The following is a 17,950-nucleotide window of genomic DNA, read 5'->3' on the forward strand; positions in this document are numbered from 1 at the left end:
TATCTGAAAGGTAGGACTGGCGGAAAAGTGACTCCAAAGCGACGGGAAGATAGACCGCGGGGGGAGGGGCCGGCTCCCGGCGAGCGGCGGAGCAACGGAGCAAAATCAGGACTTTTAAAAGTCTGTTCCGCTGAGGGACATCACTCCAGAGGCTTAACTGGAAGCCCAGGCGGGGTCAGCGCGGCCTCAGGTCCCGCAGGGTCGCAGAAGGATCGGGGGTGTCTGAGTGTCGCAGAGCTTACCGGTATTAGAACGGGGAAGCTGACTGCAGAGACAGAGCCGAGGAGTGACTCTCAGCTCGGGGTTGCCTTGAACCGGTCGCAGGCTCAGTCAGCTCGGAGCGTGGCCGGAGGCCAGGGTGGCGGGAGTCATTGGGCGCTGTTCTCTGAGGGCGCACTGAGGAGTGGGGCCCCGGGCTCTCGGCTCCTCCGGGCCGGAGACTGGGAGGCCGCCATCTTCATTCCCGTCCTCCGGAACTCTACGGAAAGCGCTCAGGGAACAAAAGCTCCCGAAAGCGAACCCGAGCGGATGACTCAGCGCGGCCCCGGGTAAGAGCGGTGCAACTCCGCCTGGGGCAAAGACGCTTGAGAATCACTACAACGGGCCCCTCCCCCAGAAGATCAACGGGAAACCCAGTCAGGACCAAGTTCACCTACCAAGGAGAGCGGCGGAATTCCAGAGGAGAAGAAAGCAAAGCACGGAACTCATGGCTTTCTACCCATGATTTTTTAGCCTTGCAGTTAATTTAATTTTTTTTTCTTTTTCAATTTTTTTTCTTTTTCTCTTCTTCTGCTAATTTTTTTTTAACTTTTACCGTTTTCTTTTTTAACGTTTTTTAAATAATTTATCTAATATATATATATTTTTTTCCTCTTTTTATATTTTTTATCGGCTTTCTTTTTTTAAATAGTTTCTTTTTTTTTTTCTTTTTGAACCCCTTTTTATCCCCTTTCTCCCCCCTCACAATTTGGGATCTCTTCTGATTTGGCTAAAGCATATTTTCCTGGGGTTGTTGCCACCCTTTCAGTATTTTACTTGCTCCTTCATAAACTCTTATCTGGACAAAATGACAAGGCGGAAAAATTCACAACAAAAATAAGAACAAGAGGCAGTACCGAGGACTAGGGACCTAATCAATACAGACATTGGTAATATGTCAGATCTAGAGTTCAGAATGATGATTCTCAAGGTTCTAGCCGGGCTTGAAAAAGGCATGGAAGATATTAAAGCAACCCTCTTGGGAGATATAAAAGCCCTTTCTGGAGAAATAAAACAACTAAAATCTAACCAAGTTGAAATCAAAAAAGCTATTAATGAGGTGCAATCAAAAATGGAGGCTCTCACTGCTAGGATAAATGAGGCAGAAGAAAGAATTAGCGATATAGAAGACCAAATGACAGAGAATAAAGAAGCTGAGCAAAAGAGGGACAAACAGCTACTGGACCACGAGGGGAGAATTCGAGAGATAAGTGACACCATAAGACGAAACAACATTAGAATAATTGGGATTCCAGAAGAAGAGGAAACAGAGAGGGGAGCAGAAGGTATATTGGAGAGAATTATTGGAGAGAATTTCCCCAATATGGCAAAGGGAACAAGCATCAAAATTCAGGAGGTTCAGAGAACCCCCCTCAAAGTCAATAAGAATAGGTCCACACCCCGTCACCTAATAGTAAAATTTACAAGTCTTAGTGACAAAGAAAAGATCCTGAAAGCAGCCCGAAAAAAGAAGTCTGTAACGTACAATGGTAAAAATATTAGATTGGCAGCAGACTTATCCACAGAGACCTGGCAGGCCAGAAAGAGCTGGCATGATATATTCAGAGTACTAAATGAGAAAAACATGCAGCCAAGAATACTATATCCAGCTAGGCTATCATTGAAAATAGAAGGAGAGATTAAAAGCTTCCAGGACAAACAAAAACTGAAAGAATTTGCAAATACCAAACCAGCTCTACAGGAAATATTGAAAGGGGTCCCTAAGCAAAGAGAGACCCTAAAAGTAGTAGATCAGAAAGAAACAGAGACAATATACAATAACAGTCACCTTACAGGCAATACAATGGCACTAAATTCATATCTCTCAATAGTTACCCTGAATGTTAATGGGCTAAATGCCCCAATCAAAAGACACAGGGTATCAGAATGGATAAAAAAACAAAACCCATCTATATGTTGCCTACAAGAAACTCATCTTAAACCCGAAGACACCTCCAGGTTTAAAGTGAGGGGGTGGAAAAGAATTTACCATGCTAATGGACATCAGAAGAAAGCAGGAGTGGCAATCCTTATAGCAGATCAATTAGATTTTAAGCCACAGACTATAATAAGAGATGAGGAAGGACACTATATCATACTCAAAGGAACTGTCCAACAAGAAGATCTAACAATTTTAAATATCTATGCCCCTAACGTGGGAGCAGCCAACTATATAAACCAATTAATAACAAAATCAAAGAAACACATCGACAAGAATACAATAATAGTAGGGGATTTTAACACTCCCCTCACTGAAATGGACAGATCATCCAAGCAAAAGATCAACAAGGAAATAAAGGCCTTAAATGACACACTGGACCAGATGGACATCACAGATATATTCAGAACATTTCATCCCAAAGCAAAAGAATACACATTCTTCTCTAGTGCACATGGAACATTCTCCAGAATAGATCACATTCTTGGTCCTAAATCAAGTCTTAACCGGTATCAAAATATTGGGATCATTCCCTGCATATTTTCAGACCACAATGCTCTAAAGCTAGAACTCAATAACAAGAGGAAATTTGGAAAGAACCCAAATACATGGAGACTAAACAGCATCCTTCTAAAGAATGAATGGGTCAACCAGGAAATTAAAGAAGAATTGAAAAAATTTATGGAAACAAATGATAATGAAAACACAACGGTTCAGAATCTGTGGGACACAACAAAGGCAGTCCTGAGAGGAAAATATATAGCAGTACAAGCCTTTCTCAAGAAACAAGAAAGGTCTCAGGTACACAACCTAACCCTACACCTAAAGGAGCTGGAGAAAGAACAAGAAAGAAACCCTAAACCCAGCAGGAGAAGATAAATCATAAAGATTAGAGCAGAAATCAATGAAATAGAAACCAAAAAAACAATAGAACAAATCAACGAAACTAGGAGCTGTTTCTTTGTAAGAATTAATAAGATTGATAAACCCCTGGCCAGACTTATCAAAAAGAAAAGGGAGAGGACCCAAATAAATAAAATAATGAATGAAAGAGGAGAGATCACAACGAACACCAAAGAAATACAGACAATTATAAGAACATACTATGAGCAACTCTACACCAACAAATTTGACAATCTGGAAGAAATGGATGCATTCCTAGAGACATATAAACTACCACAACCGAACCAGGAAGAAATAGAAAGCCTGAACAGACCCATAACCAGTAAGGAGATTGAAACAGTCATCAAAAATCTCCAAACAAACAAAAGCCCAGGGCCAGACGGCTTCCCGGGGGAATTCTACCAAACATTTAAAGAAGAACTAATTCCTATTCTCCTGAAACTGTTCCAAAAAATAGAAATGGAAGGAAAACTTCCAAACTCATTTTATGAGGCCAGCATCACCTTGATCCCAAAACCAGACAAGGATCCCATCAAAAAAGAGAACTACAGACCAATATCCTTAATGAACACAGATGCAAAAATTCTCGCCAAAATACTAGCCAATAGGATTCAACAGTACATTAAAAGGATTATTCACCACGACCAAATGGGATTTATTCCAGGGCTGCAAAGTTGGTTCAACATCCACAAATCAATCAATGTGATACAACACATTAATAAAAGAAAGAATAAGAACCATATGATACTCTCCATAGATGCTGAAAAAGCATTTGACAAAGTACAGCATCCCTTCCTGATCAAAACTCTTCAACGTGTAGGGATAGAGGGCACATACCTCAATATTATCAAAGCCATCTATGAAAAACCCACCGCAAATATCATTCTCAATGGAGAAAAACTGAAAGCTTTTCTGCTAAGGTCAGGAACACGGCAGGGATGTCCGTTATCACCACTGCTATTCAACATAGTACTAGAAGTCCTAGCCTCAGCAATCAGACAACAAAAGGAAATTAAAGGCATCCAAATCGGCAAAGAAGAAGTCAAACTATCACTCTTTGCAGATGATATGATACTATATGTGGAAAACTCAAAAGACTCCACTCCAAAACTGCTAGAACTTGTACAGGAATTCAGTCAAGTGTCAGGATATAAAATCAATGCACAGAAATCAGTTGCATTTCTCTACACCAACAACAAGACAGAAGAAAGAGAAATTAAGGAGTCCATCCCATTTACAATTGCACCCAAAACTATAAGATACCTAGGAATAAACCTAACCAAAGAGACTAAGAATCTATACTCAGAAAACTATAAAGTACTCATGAAAGAAATTGAGGAAGACACAAAGAAATGGAAAAATGTTCCATGCTCCTGGATTGGAAGAATAAATATTGTGAAAATGTCTATGCTACCTAAAGCAATCTACACATTTAATGCAATTGCTATCAAAGTACCATCCATTTTTTTCAAAGAAATGGAACAAATAATCCTAACATTTATATGGAACCAGAAAAGACCTCGAGTAGCCAAAGGAATATTGAAAAAGAAAGCCAAAGTTGGTGGCATCACAATTCCGGACTTCAAGCTCTATTACAAAGCTGTCATCATCAAGACAGCATGGTACTGGCACAAAAACAGACACACAGATCAATGGAACAGAATAGAGAGCCCAGAAATAGACCCTCAACTCTATGGTCAACTCATCTTTGACAAAGCAGGAAAGAATGTCCAATGGAAAAAAGACAGCCTCGTCAATAAATGGTGTTGGGAAAATTGGACAGCCACATGCAGAAAAATGAAGTTGGACCATTTCCTTACACCACACACGAAAATAGACTCAAAATGGATGAAGGATCTCAATGTGAGAAAGGAATCCATCAAAATCCTCGAGGAGAAAACAGGCAGTAACCTCTTCTACCTCAGCCGCAGCAACATCTTCCTAGGAACATCACCAAAGGCAAGGGAAGCAAGGGCAAAAATGAACTTTTGGGATTTGATCAAGATCAAAAGCTTTTGCACAACAAAGGAAACAGTTAACAAAAACAAAAGACAACTGACAGAATGGGAGAAGATATTTGCAAATGACATATCAGATAAAGGGCTAGTGTCCAAAATCTATAAAGAACTTAGCAAACTCAACACCCAAAGAACAAAGAATCCAATTAAGAAATGGGCAGAGGACATGAACAGACATTTCTGCAAAGAAGACATCCAGATGGCCAACAGACACATGAAAAAGTGCTCCACATCACTCGGCATCAGGGAAATACAAATCAAAACCACAATGAGATATCACCTCACACCAGACAGAATGGCTAAAATTAACAAGTCAGGAAATGACAGATGCTGGCGAGGATGCGGAGAAAGGGGAACCCTCCTACACTGTTGGTGGTAGTGCAAGCTGGTGCAACCACTCTGGAAAACAGCATGGAGGTTCCTCAAAATGTTGAAAATAGATCTACCCTATGACCCAGCAACTGCACTGCTAGGTATTTACCCTAAAGATGCAAACGTAGTGATCCGAAGGGGCACGTGCACCCGAATGTTTATAGCAGCAATGTCTGCAATAGCCAAACTATGGAAAGAACCTAGATGTCCATCTACAGACGAATGGATAAAGAAGATCTGGTATATATACACAATGGAATACTATGCAGCCATCAAAAGAAATGAAATTTGCCATTTGCGACGACGTGGATGGAACTAGAGGGTATCATGCTTAGCGAAATAAGTCAATCGGAGAAAGACAACTATCGTATGATCTCCCTGATATGAGGGAGAGGAGATGCAACATGGGGGGTTGAGGGGGTAGGAGAAGAGTAAATGAAACAAGATGGGATTGGGAGGGAGACAAACCATAAGTGATTCTTAATCTCACAAAACAAACTGAGGGTTGATGGGGGGAGGGGGTTGGGAGGGGGGGGTGGGGTTATGGATATTGGGGAGGGTATGTGCTATGGTGAGTGCTGTGAAGTGTGTAAACCTGGCTATTCTCAGACCTGTATCCCTGGGGATAAAAATATATGTTTATAAAGCTGTAAAAAAAAAAAAAGAAAAAAGAAAGGATGAATACCTAAGTTTTGTAGCAACATGGACGGGACTGGAAGAGATTATGCTGAGTGAAATAAGTCAAGCAGAGAGAGTCAATTATCATATGGTTTCACTTATTTGTGGAGCATAACAAATAGCATGGAGGACAAGGGGAGATGGAGAGGAGAAGGGAGTTGAGGGAAATTGGAAGGGGAGGTGAACCATGAGAGACTATGGACTCTGAAAAACGATCTGAGAATTTTGAAGGGGTGGGGGGTGGGAGGTTGGGGGCACCAGGTGGTGGGTATTGTAGAGGGCACGGATTGCATGGAGCACTGGGTGTGGTGCAAAAATAATGAATACTGTTATGCTGAAAAAATAAAAAATATAATAAAAAAAATAAAAAAATAAAAAATAACAATCATGGTAACTTGTGCATTTTTGCATTTTTAGGAATCATCTGGGTTTTTTTTTCCCCCCAAGTAATCTGATTTGCTAGTATATTCTTATTTATAATGATCTGTTTTCACAATATGTACTTCTGGTTTTATCTGTTACCTGCAGTTATCTTGGGTTGGATTGTTTCCCTTCCATTTCTCATTTTGGTTTTTGAGTCATCTCTCATTATTTTCTTAGTTAATGTAGTTAAAGCATGGTCTTTTTTTTTTTAACTCATTGTTACTTTAAGTGTTATGTTATTGTTTATTCTGATCTCTATTTTATTTATTTCTTTGTTATTTCCTTCCTTTACTAAATTTCAGCTGAGTTTCTTCTTTTGCTAGGTCCTTGTGGTATAATGTTAAGTTGTTTACTTGAAATTTTTCTCTTAATACAAGCATTTATAGCATAAATTTCACTCTAACATCTGCTTTAGCTACATCCCATAAGTTTTGAAATACTGTGTTTTCTTTTTCTTTCATTTTGAGACATATTTTGATTTGCCATTTGATTTCTTATTTGGCCCGCTGCTTGTGCAGTAGTGTGTTGTTTAATATTTACATATTAACTAATATTTACAAAAACACTCAGGACCACATACTAAAAAAAGGTAAATTTTATTGTATGTAAACTATAATTTTTAAATGGTGAAAAATAAATTATAAAGAGTGCTTATGTATGCACAAAAAATAAAAATTTAAAAAGGTGATGCCTGAGTCCATCCCCACCCTGTCTCTAGTTCAGATGGAAACAACGTCCCCCCACCAACCCTGCATAAAGAAGAGATACCTGATGCAGAAATGGAAAACTGCATATATTGAAATTGTAATGGCATTTTTATACCTCCTTGGTTCCATATCTTTTCCTTTCAAAATTGCAGTGGAGGAAGCAGGTTCTTTGCCCTTCCCAAACATCTCTCTTAGAAAGTCCACAAATGAAATAGTTTTAGCTGAGTTGGGGCTGATTGACCTAATACTGGAAAGGCAGTGTCTAGAGAGAGGGATAGGAACAGTAGCATTGTCCAGGCTCTGGAGCCTATACTCAAACTGTGGTGTCAGAGGGACTTTTTGTCCTGCTTATGGTGATTTTATACTTGTTTGGGCTGGGGACCTGGGACTCTCTCACTCACCATTATTTCCCTACTATCTAATAAAGGATCTGGCACATTAAAAAAATATATTACAGTGTAAAGTTCCTTGGGATTGGAACTCATATACTCTTCTTTCAGGAAGATTTGAGGAAGAAGATGGAGGGTATTATCTGTGTACTATCTGAGATTCAGTATTAAGTTTTTAGGAAAGCTGAGGAAAGGCTGTAGAGAAGCTTTTCCTATAGTGGCTCCATGGAGCTTCAGCAGCCTACTCAGAAGAAATTACAACTTTGTAGACCTCATTAAATATAGTTATGGCTGCAGTTCCCCTTTTTTATTTCTTTCACAAAATAAAAGAAGGTCACTCGAGCCTTCCCCAGGAGAACCCCATGTGAACCAAATGTTTTCATTGTTCATTCTATATACTCCCTCTTTGGATTTCTATCCCTGAAAGGAATTGGAATATAAAAAATTCTGGATAGGCCTACCTGTACATTTGGACTTTTCCATAGAAATGGAAAGGTAGGAGTCAGAGAAAAAAGCCATTTAAATTAGTTCAGCACTTGAATCTCACTTTCAAATTCCAATTGATTTTTCCAGTGTCAAGACGTCCTCACTAATCAGGAAATATGAGTTCCTTTAAAAACAATCTCTTTGGACATCAATGTTCTCTTCTCCAGGTAATAGAAAGCCCTGCCACAGATTTAAATGTGTGCTATTGATACTGGCTGAGCAGAACAGGTATCAGAGAGACACCTTGATGATCATCTTTGAGAGGAAGGATCAGCATGAGACACAAAATGAATAAATACCAAAAGAAACTTCTGTGGGTTTTACTTAAATAACAGTAATAACTAGATCATTTTGGAATGACTTTTCCATTACAGACAACTTAAAACCTGGACCAAAAACAACAGCCTGAAAATATCTGAATACTTTCACATGATAGTGAGGAATTAAAAGTTTCAACTGTGGGGTCTGACTTCCTTCGGGGGACATTTGCCGATTCTGAAAGAGATGAATTAGATGACAAAATAGTGATTATAGGGATACCTGGCTGGCTCTTGGGTTAAGTGTCTGACTCTTGATTCTGGCTCAGGTCATGATCTCAGTGTCATGAGATGAAGTGTCATGTTGGGCCCCACGTTGGGCTCCGGGCTGGGCACAGAGTTTGCTTAAGATTCTCTCTCTCCCTTGGCCCCTCCCCTCCAATCCTCCAATTCTCTCTCTCTTTCAAAAAAAAAAAAATAGTGATTACAATATGTACTGAGAAGTTTTCCGGGGTACAGAAAATGTACTGTGTCTTGACCTAGGTCATGATACATGGGTGTTTGGAATATAACAACTCATTAATCTATGTGTTTACATTTTTTGCATTTTTCTCTATGTGTGCTGTATCTTAAATATTTTTAAGTGTCTTTGATGTTTTATTAGGCAAAAAGCCCTTCAAAGCAATTGATCTGTATGTGAGAGAATGAGGAATAACTCGCCTTTTGTATTAAAGCTGAAAAAAGAAGATGCCAAGTGAACTTCCAACCAATCTTCCTCCTCCAGACTTTTGTGTCATGAATACCAATTCCTTTTAAAGTGTGTTTTTTTTTTTCTTCTCTGAGAAAGAAGATAGTATCATAAGGTCAAGGACTTAAAAGGGGGGACAAGAAGGATTGATATTATATCCACAAAGGTATAATGCCTGAACCTATAGGCACCCTATATCAGTTAGATGGAGCCAGTACAGGAAACAGTGTCTCCTGCCTAAGTGGCCCTGTGCTCTCTCTACTCCAGCTACTAGAATAAAAGATCCAGCCATCACCTGCCCATGTACAGTCTACCTTGGCTAGCTGCCAAACTGCTGAGCTAGTCATCTGGGCCATCTTCTGAGACAGGGCTTTGTTCACTTTCAGTTTCGCCACTGCCTTTTGTCAATTCTTCTGGCTGATACGGACAGAGACTTGGGTTCTGAACCTTGGAGATGGACAGTTCACATCGATGGACCACAAGCCTGGGACTGCAGGAAGAGGAGCTGAAAGAGGACTGGCGCTTCTGATGTGTGTACAGTGAGGGAAAACCAAATGTCCTCCAAGTGTTGGTTTTGTGCATAGCTTTATGGCTTTTCACAGTTCTGGCTTCTTCTCTTTTCACAGTTCTGGCTTCTTCTTACCACTTTTCTTTCCTTATCATCACTTTCCTTTCTTTTCTCAACTTTGCTTCCTGTGAGGTTAAAGCTGGAGACCTCAGTTAGAATTGATGGTGTTTCTTCAGAAACATATTTGGTATTTCCCCACCTCCATTTCTGTTTCTCTACATTCAAGGGACTACTCGCGAGTATTGGCAGCAGGCTGACTTAGTACATGAGAAATGTCAGGTGATCCATTTCCACGTGGTTTAACCTTTCCAAATAATAAAATCTACTGAACTGTAATCATCAAAGGTGGATTATTTATTAAGTCTATCCTTGAAAAACAGCAATAATTTGAGGCATTAGACCACATGCCTAATAGTTACCCTTGAAAGTAATTCCAGAGTTATTCTCTTTCTCTTCCTTGGTCAGGCTTGCATTCCAAAGATGACTACACTGGGGTCTGATGATTAATGATCACATTATCAGTTGATCTGAGTTTAGTCATCATTTTGCACAGTTATGATTATGGAAGATGAAGATTCATTTCAACCATTTTCCATCTAGTACCTGCTACGAGCACTATGCTAGGCACTACCACAAAAACAAATGAAGCAAACTTCCTTCCTTTTTAAGGAAAGAATGCACACACAATTGATAATAAAATGAAGTGATAAGTATTTGCTAAATTAGCTACATGTAGATAATGTTAGGAGAGTCTGAAGAAGGGAAAGATTCAGGTTTTCTCTGTGTGTATGTTGCAGAAGGCATGGATCAACCTCAAAATCCATTGCCATAACTATGTATTCAAAGAGATTATGTTTTGGCCGAATGAATTTTAAATACGTGATAAACATGTTACCAATGAAAAGAGCACTGAATTAAGAGTCAAAGTACATTGGCTTCCATGGCATAATTGTAAGATATAATTAAATGAATATGGTAGGGAAATATGTATTTTGACTTATTAATGTTGAAATAGCAGTTTTTATTGTCATGTGATAAGAAAATTGCATTGTAAGTGTCATTATCAGTCATAACAACTCTCAACTTTAAAAAGAGAGAGAGAGAGAGAAGAAGAATATAACTTTTCTAAAGTTGACGAGAATTAAAAATGAGTGACTTACTCTTTGTTAAAAATTGAAAACAAAAATGTCCTCAGCTGATTGATACTGAAATTATTGAGTTAATTCTGAACTGTGATTTAGAATAAATTCAGAACTCTTGCGCAAGCGCTGTTTGTACTTTCCTGGCTTTTTTTTTTTCCCCCCCTTTCTTCTCCCCTCCCCCTCCCTCCCCCAGCCTGACGGGTCTTGAGGTGACAGCGACTGCAACTTCGACTCCAGCAGGAGGAGGCGAAGATGGACAAGGGGAAGACCAGGTGACGTCGATCTTCATCCGAAATTGTCACAGAAGGAAAAAGGAAAAAGTCTTCATCTTGAGTTACATAAGATAACACAGATGTTAAATGCGAAACCAGAAGATGTTCATGTTCAGTCACCACTGTCCAAACTAAGAAGCTCAGAACACTGGGATCTCCCTTTGCAGGGGGTAAATAAAAACTAATTTCTTAAAAAAAAAAAAAAAAAAAAAAGAATAAATTCAGAACACATCATTTGGTATGTATTTACGAGATAAAAATATTCTTTCAATTTAAAATACTCAAAAAAAGTCAAAACAACAACTGCTGAACTCTATTAACTTAACTATATGATTTGCAGACTAATCACTTAATTTTTTTGAACCTTGTTTCTTTTTGTGCAAGCAAGAATAACAGTAATAATAATAACAATGTGTCATGATTCAGAACTGCAGTTAAAATTAAATCTAAAAATGTTTTCTTAGAACAGTCTAGTAAATTATAATAAGCATTAAAATATAAATTGCAATTTCATATTTTATTAAAAACTAGTATCTCATATCAATATTGTCTTACTATTTGCTTCTGGTTACTAAAAATCCAGATTCAGAATTTAAAAATTGCTACTTGAGATTCTAAAGTAGAGAATCTGGCTTATCATTTTTTCATGTGGGAAATCAGAGCTATTTATCTCCTATTTCCCTATAATGTTTCCTTGATTTTTCTTTAAACTGGACTTTTCTTTTTCAATGGGCTATATCCTTAGTTTTTACTGAAACCTGTAATGTTAAGATAACAAGTTCCAATGAATTGTTTTATGTCTTCTCCCTTAAGTTCACGCATCAAAGCTTCTTTCATCTATCAGTTATCATAATGACTCTAATTTGTTTTTGCTTCCCATTTCCCTGCCTTTCATAAGTGTGTGCTCCCCTCCACCCACTCCACCACCATTTTACTCTGGGGCATGGGTCTCCCTTCAGCCAATGCAATGAAATCGAGAAGCTGTTGTTTTTATGGTTGGCCCTTTCTGTTGCGATTGGAACTCCGTGACCACCATGAGAACAAGCCTGGACTGGCCTGCTAAAGGATGAGAGACCCCATTGAAGAAGTCACCAAATATCCCTACCAGCTCAGGTGAGGCCATCCTGTAGCAGTGGACCCGTTCACTGATCATGTACGTGTGTAAGCAAGTTCAGCGAAGGTCAAATGTGCCCAGTGAAGACTTACAAGAGCCACCCAGTGGAACCCAGCCCTAACTGCCGGACTACAGAATCACAAACTAAATAAGCAGTTGTTATTTTAAGTCACTATGTTTTGGATGGTTTGTTGCCCAGCAATAAATAATTACATAGCTACTAATCGGTAGCTGAGGAGTCTGAGTTACAACTCCACTTCTTAATTAATGGTCAGAATGCACCTTAAGGATGGAAGAGACAAGGAAGCAATTAGTATGAATAATTCCCCAAACTGCATACCCAAATGCTTGTTTTAGCATTTAGCCTTAGGCTACCTTACCAAACTCTGCTTTGCTCAGTTTGGTCTGTAGCTGAGAAAGGAAATGAGCACTAGAGGCAGTAAAAGATGGCAGCAGAGGACTCTTTGAAGTCTGTGCTTGGAGTACAACTGCTTTTGTCTGTGTGTATTACTTTAGTTTGATCACCATCTAGATGAAAGCTAGTGTCACACATTCAAAGTTAATATGCTAATCTCTGAGATAAACAACTACCTGAGAACCAAATTTCAAAGGAAACTGGTAGTTTGATTGAACTGCCTATTTCCCTGTGATTTTTTCCAGCTCTCATCAGTGAATCTAAAGACTACCTTTAACAACAAGAAAAAATGAGGGGAAAAAAAATCACTGAATTAAAGAAATGGCCAGCAAACATTTACATGCGTGAAATAGCTTCCTTACATACTTTATATGGACCGATTGTATTTATATCTAAAGGGATTGTTTCATTTTGCAAAAGTTTACAAGGGTTAAGGCTGTCAAATTTACTTGGAGGAGAGTACAGTAGGTCAATTTTTTTTTTGTAATTGTTGTTTGTTTTTGTTATTTTATTGCTTGAGTCTTTGTTTCTTATCTAATCTGATCATTTTTCTTTTCAATTTCTTCAAACCCCTCCTCTAATTTTAGCCCTAAATCTAAATTTAACCCTCCTCAAATTGCTCTATTTATAGGAAAATCTTTTCTCTTGTTCTTTATATCTTTGCTACCTTTAGGTCCCCTGTAAAAGTTCCCTAATTCCAGAAAGATATTATTATTGATGAGAAAAATCTGTTTTAGACTGTAACTCCGGTATACATTTTTGTCACTTCTTTGTGTCAACACTAAGCATACTAAATAAAAATAATTTAAAAAGATGGATTTTAAACTGAACAAATAAAAATGGCTAAGATGGTAAAGTATATGTTATATGTATTTTACTCTAATTAAAACATAAGATAATAAAGAAATAAAAAAGATCAATTCTACTTAATATACATGAATGCTGTTGCCATAAAAAATTTACTGATATATTAAAGAAATACTAAAAAACACTCATTTCCATTTGTACAATTAAATGAAGCCTCAGATATTGTAGTGTTTCATATATAATTGCTGTCTATTCATTAGAGGCATTCATGTGTGAATGCCTGTACGTGAAGTCATAGGCATACACTTTGGTATGTAAAATAACACAATTTATGACATGATATAACTGTATACTTAGAGCAGGCTAGGAATTATGTGTACACACTACTGCAGGAATATTAATCATAAACATATGCAAATGTTTATATATGAAACGTAAAAATTAATATATAAACGTAAAGAAACAGTTTTCTAGTGGCTCATATTTAGAATATCTTGAATGACCTGACTTGAAACACTGGCATCAGTTATTTTAGGAAGTTTCATAAAACAGTTGCTACAATAATCAAATAAAATCCTTAAAAATTACTTTTCTTCATGGTTAATCCAATGGTGTCCTAAATTGGTCATCACAGCAAGTTAAAAATTATTTTTAAGTAAATATAGATTCATAGGAAGTTACCAAGACAGTGTAGAGAGGTTCTACATAACTCTCTCCCATTTTCCCCTGTAGTAACCTCTAATATAATTATAGAACAATATCAAAACTGGGAATTTTACATTGGTGTGATGTTTGTGTCATTTCATTATGTGTGGTGTGCACCCACTGCCACGATCCAGACTCAGAGCTGTCCCATCACTCAAAGATCTCCATATTCTCCCCTTTAGAGTTACATCCCTCTTCCCAGCACCCCTCTCTTCTAATCTCTTTTCTGTCTCTGAAATTCTGTCATTGTGAGAATGGTGTATCAGTAAAATAATATAGTCTGTGAACTCTTGAGTTCTATCCACATCGTGTGTACCAAGAGTTTGTATCTTTATATTGCCGAGTAGGATTCCATTGTACAGATGTGCCGTGGTTTGCTTAAACTCATCATCTACTGAGGGACATTTATGTTGCTTCCATTTCTTGGCTATCGTAAATACAGCTGGTGTAAATGAATGTATACAGGTTTTTACTCAAGCCCTAAATGTTAATTTCTGTCAGGCAAACACCCTGGAGTGCCATTGCTGGGTCATAGGTATTTGTATGTTTAGTTTTGTAAGAAACTGCCAAACTATTTTCCAGACTGGCTGTACCATTTTATTTATTTTTTTAAGATTATTTATTTATTTATTTGACAGACAGAGATCACAAGTAGGCAGAGAAGTAGGCAGAGAGGGAAGAAGGGAAGCAGGCTCCCCGCTGAGCAGAGACCCTGGGATCATGACCCCAGCCAAAGACAGAGGCTTTAACCCATGAGCCATCCAGGTGCCCCTATGCCATTTTAAATTACACCAGAAATGTATGAATGATCCAGTTTTTTCATATCCTTTGTCCCTGTTTTCTATTGCCACTATTTATTTTAGCTGTTCTAACAGTGTAATGGTATCTCATTGCAGTTTTAGCCTGCATTTCCCTAATGACTAGTGATACTAAACATATCTTCATATTCTTATTTGCCATCTGCATATTCTTATAGGTGAAATGTTTTCTCATGTGTTTTCCCCATTTTCTAATTGGATTGTTTTGTTCTTTTAGTGTTGAAATTTCAGAGTTTTTTACATATTTTAGCTGTCTTTTGCCAGATATGTGACTTGCAAATATTTTATCTTATTCTGTAGCCATTTGTCTTTTCATTCTCTTATAAAGGTCTTTTGCAGAACCAAGTATTTAATGATGATGCAGTCGACCTTATAAATTTTTCCTTTTATAGTGTGCTTTGTGTATCATATCTAAGAGTTCTTCACCCAAGGTCCTTAAGATTTTCTTCTGTGTTATGTCCTACAAGTTTTATAGTTTTGTTTTTTATATTTAAGTCTGTGATCCATTTCTGAGCTAATTTTGTATAAGGTGTGAGGTTAGATAAAGGTTCATTATGTAGTCTATGGATATCCAATTACACTAGCACCATTTGCTGACCCTTCCTTCAATGGCTTTAGCAATTTCAGAGCATAGACAGTGACCAAAGCATAAACAAGTAGAGGAGAAGCCCGAGACAAAAGTAGGGGTCAAATTATGAGCCATAGATCATAATCAGTATTTTTTTAAAGCAGTGATGAGCTTCTGGATGGCCTTATATAGGAAAGTGGCTTAATTGATTTACATTTTTTTAAAGATCACCCTGGTTGCTATGTGAATAGTAGCATGTAAGGAGAAGAAAAGCAGTAGAGAAACCAGTAAGGAGGCAATTAGAGCAACACCCTGAACATAAACCTGAACTTGATAATTTCTTATGATGTTATGATGGGCATATTTCTTATGATGTTATATTGGGCATTAATTCACAATTCCCTACCCCCTCCACCTATACACATGAGAAACACATTTGGAAATGTTGCTCAGAGATCCAACCAATGTCTTGTAATAGGTGCTGTGCAGTTTATCTGCAAATCCCAGCCATAGCTGTAATTCCAGTCCTTTCTCTTCCACTCAATGAAGCATGTGAAGATGTGTGTGAGTCACAGTGATTCTACTAAAAGAAAAACCTAGAATCAGGGCGCCTGGGTGGCTCAGTGGTTAAGTGTCTGCCCTTGGTTCAGTTCATGATCTCAGAGTCCTGGGATTGAGTCCTGTGTCATGTCAGGCTCCCTGCTCAGCAGGGAGTATGCTTCTCCCTCTCCCTCTGCCCCTCCCCTCTTCTTCTGCTTACTCTTCTCTCTCTCTCTCTGTCTCTCTCTCTCTCAAATAGATAAAAACTTAAAAAGAAAAAAAAAACTAGAATCTTTTTTTTATTGCAAAGTATTTATGACCAGTTAATTATGACATACTTCACAAGTGATTCAGATAAACTTCTATTCGTCAGCACTATAGCTAATCATTCAAAAAAGACTCAAAAAAACAAAAATTTGAGGAACCAAAATTAGATTGCTCACAGTATTTCAAGAATATATTCATTGCACATGTTTTTTAATTAAACACTCTTTAAACATCTGATATATGATTTTTTTCATCTCTGATACAATTTTCAGGTAAAATTCTACTTTCCAGGTCTAAGGATATCACCAAATACACACATTCCCAATGAGGTCACATAGTCACAGTCAATATTTTCCCTCCCACACACCTTACTGAAAGATTTTGGTAAATTAATCCAGTTTCAAAAAAAAAAAATAATTTATTAAGTGGTAATTGACTTGGGGTACCTGCGTGGCTCAGAGGGTTAAGGATCTGCCTTTGGCTCAGCTCATGATCCCAGAATCCTGGGATGGAGCCCTGCATCAGGCTCACTGTTCAGTAGAAAGTCTTTTTCTCCCTCTCCTTCTGCAGCTCTCCCTGCTCATTCTCTCTCTCACTGTCTCAAATAAATAAAATCTAAAAAGAGAGAGAGAGAGAACTGACTTATGAACAAATACTAAAGTGAATAAAAATATTTGTTAGCCAAATGATGTCTGGAGGTAGAGAATGGTGGTATATAACTCTACAAATATTTGGTAAGCCTAAAAATGTGGCAAAGAGATATTTTTGATTAAAAATTTAGTAGACAGGGGCACCTGGCTGGCTCAGCAGGTTAAGGCCTCTGCCTTTGGTGCAGGTCATGATCTCAGGGTCCTGGGTTCGAGCCCCGCATCGGGCTCTCTGCTGGGCAGGGAGCCTGCTTCCTCCTCTCTCTCTGCCTGCCTGCCTCTCTGCCTACTTGTGATCTCTGTCTGTCAAATAAATAAATAAAACCTTTAAAAAAAAATTTAGTAGACAGGTTGAAATACTGCTGAGAATAATATTCCATATACATTGATACAAATATATATAAAAAAAATCTAAACAAGTTCTCCTAAAAAAACAATGGGTCAGAGCAAAAGGAAACCAAGTTCAGCTCAAGCAACCAAATTTTATGTTTTACAGAAGAGGACATGATTATCCAGAGAGAATAAGTAAGGTGCAGGACTAAGTGACATAGAGAAGCATAAAAATACATCTTTTATAAATTATTGGAACTAGATCAGGTGATTTTATTCCATTAACATTGTTGATAACAGTTTTGCAAATGATGTATGTATTCCCAGCAAAAAGAAAGCTGCTGCTAATGACATCTTGTTTGACAAATTTTCATGAATGAGCAGTAGAGCACTTATGTTCATATCTAAAATTCCCAATTTCTTCTGCAAAATGTCTATCTTTAAAGAATTAAGGATTTATTTATTTGAGGAGGGGAGGAGGCCGACGAAGACAGAGTCTTTTTTTTTTTAAAGATTTTATTTATTTATTTGAGAGAGAGAGAGAGAATGAGAGAGAGAGCATGAGAGGAGAGAGGTTGG

The 17,950-nt window shown here is 37.9% G+C and overlaps 1 long non-coding RNA gene and 1 other non-coding gene across 2 annotated transcripts; one reads left to right on the forward strand and one right to left on the reverse strand.

The window, feature by feature from the left end:
* Positions 1-11,093: 11,093 nt before the first annotated feature.
* On the forward strand, positions 11,094-17,602 carry LOC125086758 (uncharacterized). The gene is made up of 3 exons (XR_007123263.1): positions 11,094-11,330; positions 16,933-16,938; positions 17,593-17,602. It is a non-coding gene; the product is annotated as an uncharacterized LOC125086758 (long non-coding RNA).
* Positions 14,069-14,133, reverse strand: LOC125090016 (small nucleolar RNA SNORD58). Its single transcript, XR_007124135.1, has one exon. It is a non-coding gene; the product is annotated as a small nucleolar RNA SNORD58 (small nucleolar RNA).
* Positions 17,603-17,950: the final 348 nt, after the last annotated feature.

This window comes from Lutra lutra, chromosome 1 (assembly GCF_902655055.1).
Source record: "Lutra lutra chromosome 1, mLutLut1.2, whole genome shotgun sequence".
Taxonomy (NCBI): domain Eukaryota; kingdom Metazoa; phylum Chordata; class Mammalia; order Carnivora; family Mustelidae; genus Lutra; species Lutra lutra.